This window comes from Bos indicus x Bos taurus, chromosome 24 (assembly GCF_003369695.1).
Source record: "Bos indicus x Bos taurus breed Angus x Brahman F1 hybrid chromosome 24, Bos_hybrid_MaternalHap_v2.0, whole genome shotgun sequence".
Taxonomy (NCBI): domain Eukaryota; kingdom Metazoa; phylum Chordata; class Mammalia; order Artiodactyla; family Bovidae; genus Bos; species Bos indicus x Bos taurus.
Window position 1 is genome coordinate 9,990,061 of NC_040099.1, and position 10,533 is coordinate 10,000,593.

Here is a 10,533-nt window from a genome sequence, read left to right on the forward strand (position 1 = left end):
GCTAGGCCATAAAACAAAGGTCCATGAATGTTAAAAGGATTCAAATCTTACAAAATGTATTACCTAATCACAAAGGAATTTAAATAGGAATAAACAACAGGAAAAAATTAGGAAACCTCCATTTAGGAAATCAATAGAAAATATATGTTCAAATAACCTGTGTGTCAAAGAAACAAATTTCAAAAAAAATTAGAAAATATCATGATCAATTTCAACATATTAGAACTTCTGTGATACAGCTAGAGAATTTGATGAGATTTTATTGTTTGAGATGCTGATATTATAAAGGATGCAAGATTTTAGATTGATAATCTAAGTCCAAAGACATTATATTAAATTGCAAGATGTTAAATATAAGGCAAAATCCTTAAGGTATCTAGGCAAAAGGCCAAATAGCATGAATACAAAAGGAACTAGACTAGAATCAGACTTTTGAAAATCAGCATACCAAGCAAGGCAACAGTAGAACAGTATTTTAAAAAATTAGTCAAAGAAGATGTGAACCAATTTTCTTCCAAATATCAAACCTACAGAAAATATTAATATGTCAAGTTTTAATATGTAAGTACTTAGGGAATTCTGCATCCATCAGTGAGATTCATGACAAGATGATAACTGGGAAAAACTAAGCAAAAGAAGAATGGCTACCATTTCTAACCTTCTGGTCTAGAAATGGACACATATAACAAAAGAATAAGTGAAGATGCAGATGGATGAGTAATTTACAAATATTATGCATTGAAATCAATGTTAATAATTAACAAAGGTTATGTATTGTATATGGGTGATATATAGGTTAAAGGATACCATATAAAATGTATTAACCATGGAGCAGAATGCACAGGGAGTAGACAGGGAACTAATGGCATCAAAAAGTTATAAATACAATGGTAATTCCAGAACACCAATACAAACTACCTAAATTAAAAATAAAGGAATAAAAGAGAATGCAAAATTAATAGAGAATCATAGAAAATGTCACAAATTAATCATGAAAATTGTTACAAAATATACATAAAGTATTACTGGCTTCCCTAGTAGCTCAGTTGGTAAAGAATCTGCTTGCAATGCAAAAGACCTGGGTTCAATCCTCAGGTGGAGAAGGAAATGGCAACCCACTCCAGTACTCTTGCCTCGAGAATCCCATGGACAGAGGAGCCGGTCAGGCTACAGTCTATGGGATCGCAAAGTGTCGGACACGACTGTGCGACTGTCACTTTCACTATCAGTTCAGTTCAGTCGTTCAGTCTTGTCCAACTCTTTGTGACCCTATGGACTGCAGCATGCCAGGCCTCCCTGTTCATCACCAACTCCCAGAGCTTACCCAAACTTATGTCCATTGAGTCAGTGATGCCATCCAACCGTCTCATCCTCTGTCATCCCCTTCTCCTCCCACCCTCAATACAAAGTATTATAATAATCATATAGTATATATTATACATGAGACTTCCTTGGTGGCTCAGATGGTAAAGAATCCACCTGCAATGCAGGAGCCACAAGAAACTTGGGTTCAATCCCTGGGTCCGGAAGATCCCCTGAAGGAGGGCATAATAACCCATTATAGTATTCTTAACGAGAGAATCCCATGGACAGAGAAGCCTCGTGGGCTACGGTCCATAGGGTGGCAAAGAGTCAAACATGACTGAAGCAACTGAGCATGCAACACATACAACCTTTTACATAATACAGTACTTGTTATTGTTGTTGTTTAGTTGCTGAGTCGTGTTTGACTCTTTGAGATCCATGGGCTGTAACCTGTGAGACTCCTCCATCCATGGGGTTTCCCAGGCAAGAACAGTGGAGTTGGTTGGCATTTCCTTCTCCACCAGCCTCTCCTGTACCGGCAAGCGGATTCTTTACCACTGAACCACTCGGGAAGCCCACTATAGTATAATGATATGTTAAAGATTACAATCATATAACACTATGATAATGTTGAGAACAAACATGTAAGTGAGAAGAATAAATGTTAATAGGCTTAGCCCACCTATTAAAAGACAAAAATTTTCAGTGTGTCTTACAAAACAAAATCTACAGCCAAGTGATTCAAGAAGGCTGAAATCTAAGAGGATAAACAAATTCTACCAGGCATAAGGAAACCAAAAAAGAATAGAGGTTCTGGTATCAGTAAAAGTGAAATTCAAACCCTAAGCCATTAAGTATGAAAAGAAGAGCACTTGTTTTCCTTGGCGAGGCACTCTGAGTTGTCTACACTTTGTGGTACCTACATTTATTTACATTAGTTACAATAGTTACATTATTATAACTACATATTACATTATTTATTTATAATAGTTACATTAATTATTTCCATGATGGGCTTCCCTTGTAGATCAGTTGGTAAAGAATCTGCCTGCAATGCAGGAGACTGGGGTTCGAGTCCTGGGTTGAGAAGATCCCCTGGAGAAGGGAATGGCAACCCACTCCAGTATTCCTGCCAGAGAATTCAATGGACAGAGGAGTCTAGCAGGTTACAGTCCATGGATCTGCAAGAGTCAGACATAGATTAGCAACTAAATCATCAATCATCATCATCATTTCCATGATATCCTAAAGTTGCATATTATTAGAATTTAGAAGGCTCTAGTTCTATTCATAAACCCCCTCCATTAATTCAGCTTCTCCCAACTCATGGGGAGAAATGCACATACAAGGCTCAGGAACACTTTGCCTTGGTTTTTTTTTTTTTTTATTTCTTCAAGACCAAATAGTATATAAATACAAATATTATATATTTCACATATGTTTATGTGTATATACAATGTATGTGTATACACACACACACACACACACACACATATATATATATACATATGAAAGTGTTAGTAGCTCAGTCGTGTCCAACTCCTTGAAACCCCATGCACTCTAGTCCACCAGTCTCCTCTGTTCATGGGATTCTCCAGGCAAGAATACTGGAGTGGGTAGTCATTCCCCTTATCCAGGAGATCTTCCCAACTCAGAGACTGAACTTGTGTCCCCCACATTGCTTACTGTCTGAGCCACCAGTGAAGCCTTACGTGTGTGTGTGTTTGTGTGTCTGTGTATGTGTTGTGTTTGACAAGCATGGAGACTATATTCAATTTATAAGTCACTGAAAATTTCCAAGTAGATTTGCCTGTTATTAATTGCATTTTGTGGGAAGTATGAAGGATATATTATGAACTGGGGTGAAAAATATTAGCCTATTGCTTTCTACAAACTAGGCAATTCAAATGTAAGAAAATCAAGATCTTATATGATTAAGAGGAACAGTATTTTTATAAACAAAAGAAAGTAACATTATTGTAAAACCTGAAGAACAACTGCAGAATGTTTTGTTTTTTAACTTCTATATCACAAGTAAATATTTAAGTCTAGGGAGACTTGTTATTATGTAAGATTTTAATTTAAAGACAAAGTTATTACTCTTAACCAAAATAAATTTAAAGCAGCCTCAACAATCCAAGTGCTGTACCTCACTTGGGCAAATTTTTGACAAGCGGTCAAAATTGTCCTGGAATTCTAAGAAGGAATTAGAATAAGAAGGAATTGGAAACAGCATACTATTAAGCACAGAAATTTACATAGCATACACACACACACACAAACACTCTTAATGATGGCAGCTAATGATGAGGCTCAGTACTATGTATTTCAAATGGGGAGCGGCATCATGCTGTGCTTCTGCCACAGCTAAAATATTCTGTCAGCTCTTCTGCTCTAAACCACTCCCACTACTTTCCCTGAGATTAATGAGGAAAGCTCACTTCAAAGTGAGCTCTGCTTAGAATTTTGATCTGACAAGATGCTTTCTGTACAGTGGATTTGGGATTAGCTGATTTACTGTCTTTAATTTTCAGCTACATTATCTACAAAAGAAATAATTTCAACTGAATATTTTGAGTGAAGCCAGAAAATGTATATAAACTTTTATTACTGAATCTGTGTAATTTTGATTCTCTTAAAACATCCTTCAAAGAGTTACCAAGTTGACACTGTCTTGTTGTTAAGTCATTAGGTCACGTCTGACTCTTTGTTACCCCATGGACTGTAGCACATCAGGCTTCCCTGTCCTTCACCATCTCCCGGAACTTGCTCAAACTTCATGTCCATTGAGTCGGTGATGACATCCAACCATCTCATCCTCTGTCATCCCCTTCTCCTCCTGCCTTCAATCTTTCCCAGCTGTATTTTGATGGTAGGTAGGAGAATTTTTTCACTGCTCCTTTAACCCTACAATGGAAACCTATTTGTAAGTTAGTGAAAACAGTTATGTATTATTAAAAATAAAGAATTGTTTCCATAGTTGACTGATTCAAGGAGAAATAGTTCCTATATCTTTCACTTCAACTCAGAATATACATTAGAGCTAGGAGTGTTGTCCGCAAGCTGACTATCTAGCAAGTCTACTGCTTTGCAAATGTACCTATTCCTGTATTTCATCACATGAAAAACAGCAATAACATTATGCCTAAACCTAGCAATTAATGTTCATGTAAACTAAAGACGTCTACACCCAAACATGAGACAAAAATCTGTAGCTGTATAATTCTGCAGTTATTATTCATATTTAAGAGCTCAATCACAGCTCTTTTTATACCTTGAAATTAAATATTAAATTCATATAATTCAATTTGTATTTAATTATATACTGTATTACAATTTCAACACAATTTGCATTAGGGTAATATACAAAATGGAAAATATGGTTATAACTTACCATTATATATATACACACATATACATCTAAACACGGCTAATGTGTAAAGCTTTTCATTTCTGTGACTGCAGTTTTGAGTATTTACAGCTTGCTTCTCCAAAAATCTTTCCATGTTCTTTTGGCCCTTACCTAGTACTTTAACTTGTTTTGGTTATTTGCTGGACATATGAGTCTTCATTTTATTCATGGAGGATCTGTGTAATTAGTGTGCCCTGTCCAAACTGACATGCTATAGACTTCTATTAACTTTTACCATTGAACAGGGTAGTACTTAGAGACGCTTCGCTAATTCTCTGATTTCAGATGCACTCCTTCATGACCTCACATTGTAATAGTCCTTTATCTTGTCTAAACAAACTGGATTCATCAGTCCAGTGAGTAAGATGCTCTCTATTGCTCCATTGGCACAAAGAACCGATTGTAACATGATGACTATCTCCACTTCCTTCTGGTCACTGATTCTTTGGGCAGTAAGATATCTGAGCCAGCAATGTTACTGGAATGGAAAGTCAATATTTTTATAAATATATTAGGGGAAACAGCAAACAGAACAACAAAAAACCCCATGCATATCAATCCTTGCTCCCCAGACACATGTATTCCAGCCACATGTAGATCACCTGTTCTGAGTATATATTGCAACACAAAAGGAAGCACCTTAGCCCTGCAAGTTGTTGTTGGATGGCTAGTGCCAGAACTGGATTTGAACAAGCCACCCCACCTTTTATTTGGAGAGATACTGCAGGGTGATAGAATACACAGTTCGATCTGTGAAGCCCATGAGTGTGAGGTCATTCATTCTTCACTTTTTTTTTTTTTTTTTTGCTGTGAAAAGCATTCCCAGGTAGAAACAATGGTGTGTGGAACATAGTAAAATGACTAATATATGTTCACAGATGGCACTGGCAGAAGCAAATTAATGTCAAGAGTAAGTGCTTATTTCCATGAAGAAGAAAATCACTGCTCCTGCTGGAAGGGATCCATTACAATCAACGTGCCCAAGGCACTTGGCTAGTCCTCTGGGACCCGTGCCATCTGGAGAGCTCAGCATTTCTTATCATTTCTGTCAAGCTGTAGTTCTGTAGGTATCACGTCCAGATAAGCCTCAAAAAGGTTAAATCCATTTTCTTGAGCCCATGTAGAACTTCCATCCTGCAGCCAGGACTTTTTTCTCTATTAGCCACTGAACTTCACTCAGTAGCCAGCAAAAACTGCCTGATGTTCCCAAACCAAACTGATTTACTTACTTAGTTTGATCTATACAGTTGATGTCCTTTGTAAAGCATTCTCATAACACACAGATTTATCACCATTCTTTGTTTATTGCCCTGGGATAATACCACATGGTTTTATAACTTCTGATTTATAATTCCTAAATATCTTTCAAGGCAACCTTCCTCACCTCCACATTTTTAGCTCTTTTCATTAGAAGTGCTTTAGCCCTCAATGGCTCTTTGTTCTTGCATATAAAATTTTTAAATGATTTTATCAAGTATATTGGAAAAAAAACTCATAATTTTTATCTTTTTTAAGAGGTATGATAGAAAATCTTTAGTTTTATTTACTTATATTTATTATTAAATATTGATAAGCTTTGATACTGCTGTAACTGTGTAATCCAATTTTGTCGGGCTTCCCAGGCAGCTTGGTGTTAAAGAATTCACCTGCCAATGCAATGAGACACAGGTTTGACACATGGGTTGGGAAGATACCCTGTAGGACAAAATGGTAACCCACTCCCAGGATTCTTGGAAAATTTCATAGACAGAGAGGAGCCTGGCAGGCTACAGTCTATGGAGCTGCAAAGAATCAGACACAACTGAACATGCATGCAACCTAATTTTCTTAGCTCTAAGTTTCCATACTATCTTTCCTTATTTCCTTGTAGACCACTCACCTTGGTAGCTACTTTTTAAGTAAAAATTCTTCAAATTTTACAAACTGGTATCTGATTGGTTTCCTGTTGGGTCCATAACAAACACATAAAATTTATATATATGTGGAGAAGGGATAGGCTACCCACTCCAGGATTTTGGAGTACCCTGTGGCTCAGTTGGTAAAGAATCTGCCTGCAATGTGAGACCTGGGTTCAATCCCTGGGTTGGGAAGATTCCCTTGGAGAAAGGAAAGGCTACCCACTCCAGTATTCTGGCCTAGAGAATTCCATATAGTTTATGGGATCCCAAAGAGTTGGACATGACTGAGCGACTTTCACTTTCATATATATATACATGCTTTTCTTTTGGTAAGATTATTAGTTTCAGTTATATTTAAAATAGCAGTCAATTCTTATATCCTTGGCATAAATATGGCTTTGATATATTATAGATCAGATCAGATCAGATCAGTCGCTCAGTCATGTTCGACTCTTTGCGACCCCATGAATCACAGCACACCAGGCCTCCCTGTCCCTCACCAACTCCCGGAGTTCACCCAGACTCACGTCCATCGAGTCAGTGATGCCATCCAGCCATCTCATCCTCTGTCATCCCCTTCTCCTCCTGCCCCCAATCCCTCCCAGCATCAGTGTCTTTTCCAATGAGTCAACTCTTCGCATGAGGTGGCCAAAGTACTGGAGTTTCAGCTTTATCATCATTCCTTCCAAAGAAATCCCAGGGCTGATCTCTTTCAAAATGGACTGTTGGATCTCCTTGCAGTCCAAGGGACTCTCAAGAGTCTTCTCCAACACCACAGTTCAAAAGCTATAGCTTATGTATAATTACTAGATATGCTAATATTTTGATTAGGACTTTGTATCTATACTCATGAATATAATAGCCCTGGAATTTCCCTTTATAAGCAGTATAATTCCTGGCTTTATTGTTGTAATTATGCTTATTTCATAAAATAAACTATTTATTCTTTATTTATTGTCAAGATAGAAAACAGAGAGCACTACTGTGTTAAATTTTATAAAACTTGTCTCTAATATTATCTGAGCATTTTAAATTTGAGAGACAAGGTATTTAACCACTGCTTTAATTTCCTTAATAGCTATAGTATTATTGAATTTTAAAACATTTTCTAGAGTCAGTTCTCCTGGAAAAAAACTGTTCTAGTAGCATTTTGCTGGTTAGGTTTCAGTGTTTGATTTGTTGGTGTAGCTACTCATTTGTTGTTTTGTTTTGTTGCTCAGTCTTGTCCAGCTTGTTGCAACCGCATGGACTGTAGCCTGCCAGGCTGCTCTGTGCATGGAATTTCCCAGGCAAGAATACTGGAGTGAGTTGCCATTTCCTTCTCTCTAGCTAGTCCATAAATTTTTTTTCCCCATTGAAGGCATATATATTTTGCTTCAAAATCGAGGGGAAAATCATCATTCCAACTGAATTATGTGTACTTCTGTTTGAGGCTGTGTTGTACTTTTAGTTCAACTCTGTTTTGTTTCTCTTTGTCTTGAGGATGAGATTTATCCCAAGTATTATTGATTCCTCCCATAAGCAGGACTTTGGGCTAAGGGATTATAAAGAAGTTTCTGCATGCGTAAGACAATACTGATTTTTTTGTAGCCGTGATAACAATTAACTGATTAGGAAATATGAAACTCATTTAATTGATTAAACCAGCATCTCAACAGCAGTTTTCTCACAAGCGCAGCTAAGTTATGACAACCTACCTACCAGTGACAGACCCGCACTTCTGAAAGTCAGCCAACTGCAAAAGCTTCACTTCCATATCTAAACTTTGAAATTCAGTCATTCAGCAACTTCCACAATCTAGTGATCTTCCCACAGTCAATGATCAATCAATGGGTAAACATTCTAACCTCAAGAAAAAAAACAAACAGACCCACACCTTCAAATCTCCAAACTCCATACTTCTCCAGTGTATGCTTTGCTGTGTCTAATGTTCATAGCATACACTTGCTTAAGGAAGAAAAAAAAATCAGTTTTTGTTTCATGGGTCTTCCTACACTTGTTAATGTCTCTTCTTCCAGTATTTTTGCTAAGCATCACAAGAATACACAGATCTCTCTGCAGAATACCCACTAGAAAGTTCCCATGAAATTTGTAACAGTGCTTTAAGGATGTTTTCATCAATAGGAATATCTCTCTAGATGGTACCGCTACAGAAGTACAGAGGAATAACCAGCACAGAATTAAAAGTTCTCTGTTTCCTTGCTAATTACATCAGAAGCTTCTGCGTCTGACATACTTAACCATCTGTCCAGCTGTGCCCAGATATGACATCTGGGCTATAGGATAGAAAGCCATTTGTCTCTGGTCTCCTACAAGGGTCTCTTGTCTTTTGAAATTTAATTCTCTTACATTTCTTTGCATCCGCATATACCAAGTGGTTTACTCATTTTGGTTAGTTATTCCAGCAGGAGCAGTGGAGTGTAAGAGATATCTTACCTATCTGTAAGAGGTATCTTTGTCTTTTAATGAATAAGGCTAGAATTTTATTTAAGTTTTCAAAGTTATTGCTAGTCTGGGCCTTTTATAACACAACTAAACTTATTATTGCAGTTGGACTTATTTTTTTTAATGGCTTTTAAACTCTTTACACTATCTATTAAAATCATGTATCTCCTCCCTAATATGAAAATAAATTTAGCATGTCCTCAGGTCTGTTGTTTCAACAATACAACGCCAACATTATCTGTACTCCATCTAAATGTTAAATGGGTCATTTATCTTCATTCTGGGTCATTATGGCTGTATTTCCCCCTTTTCTTCTCCCATCTTCAGTTAAATTCAGTCACACAGTCATGTCTGACTCTGCAACCCCATGGACTGCAGCATGCCAGGCTTCCCTGTCTATCACCAATACCTGGAGCTTGCTCAAACTCATGTCCATTGAGTCAGTGATGCCATCCAACCATCTCCTCCTGCCTTCCATCTTTCCCAGCATCAGGGTCTTTTCAAATGAGTCAGATCTTCACATAAGGTGGCCAAAGCACTGGAGCTTCAGCTTCAGCATCAATCCTTCCAATGCACACTCAGGACTGATCTCTTTTTGGATGGACTGGTTGGATCTCCTTGCAGTCCAAGGGACTCTCAAGAGTCTTCTCCAACACCATAGTTCAAAAGCATCATTTCTTCCATGCTCAGCTTTCTTTATAGTCCAACTCTCACATCCATACATGACTACTTGAAAAACCATAGCCTTGACTAGATGGACCTTTGTTGGCAAAATAATGTCTCTGCTTTAGGCAAAGTAATGTAATGCTTTAGGCAAAGTAATACTTTGTCAGCAAAGTAATGTCTCCCATCTTAGGTATTATCTTAAAGATAACAAACCATTTACTAAGTTACTGTCATCTTGTTGCACATCTTACAGCACATTCTGAATTTCATTGCTCTCTTCCTAAAGCATGTCGTCCAAAACTCTTTTCAATATAGTTGTGCTGGGGCACATTGCTGGAGACTTTTATGCTAGACAAAAAGGAACATACTTTGAAATGGGCTTCCTTCTCAGTGCTCTGATTCTGCCCTCATTGCTGAAGTCATAACTGGGACCCTCTAGAGGGGAATGCATTTCCAGGGTTTCCCCAGGAAGAGGTGGTCCACGACTGTGAGCAGACCTACCTGTTCTGGTCAGTGGGCCTGAAGAGAACCCAGAGCCCACTCACCAGCTGGGTGGTGTGGAGTTTGCATGCACAGTAACTGCATGGGAAGGTTTAAGTTGTCTATGGCTGGCAGGCAGTGTGAAGAGGGGATGAGGCTGTTAGAAGCCTGCTCACTGCAAATGGAAGTCTAAGATGCATGTCTACGTCAGAGGTTGGTGGCAGGGTGAACCCAGGCAGGTAGGTCATTTCCAGGGTGGTACATCCCCAGTTGAGTTTAGTTCAGTTGCTCAGTTGTGTCTGACTTTTTGTGACCCCATGGACTGCA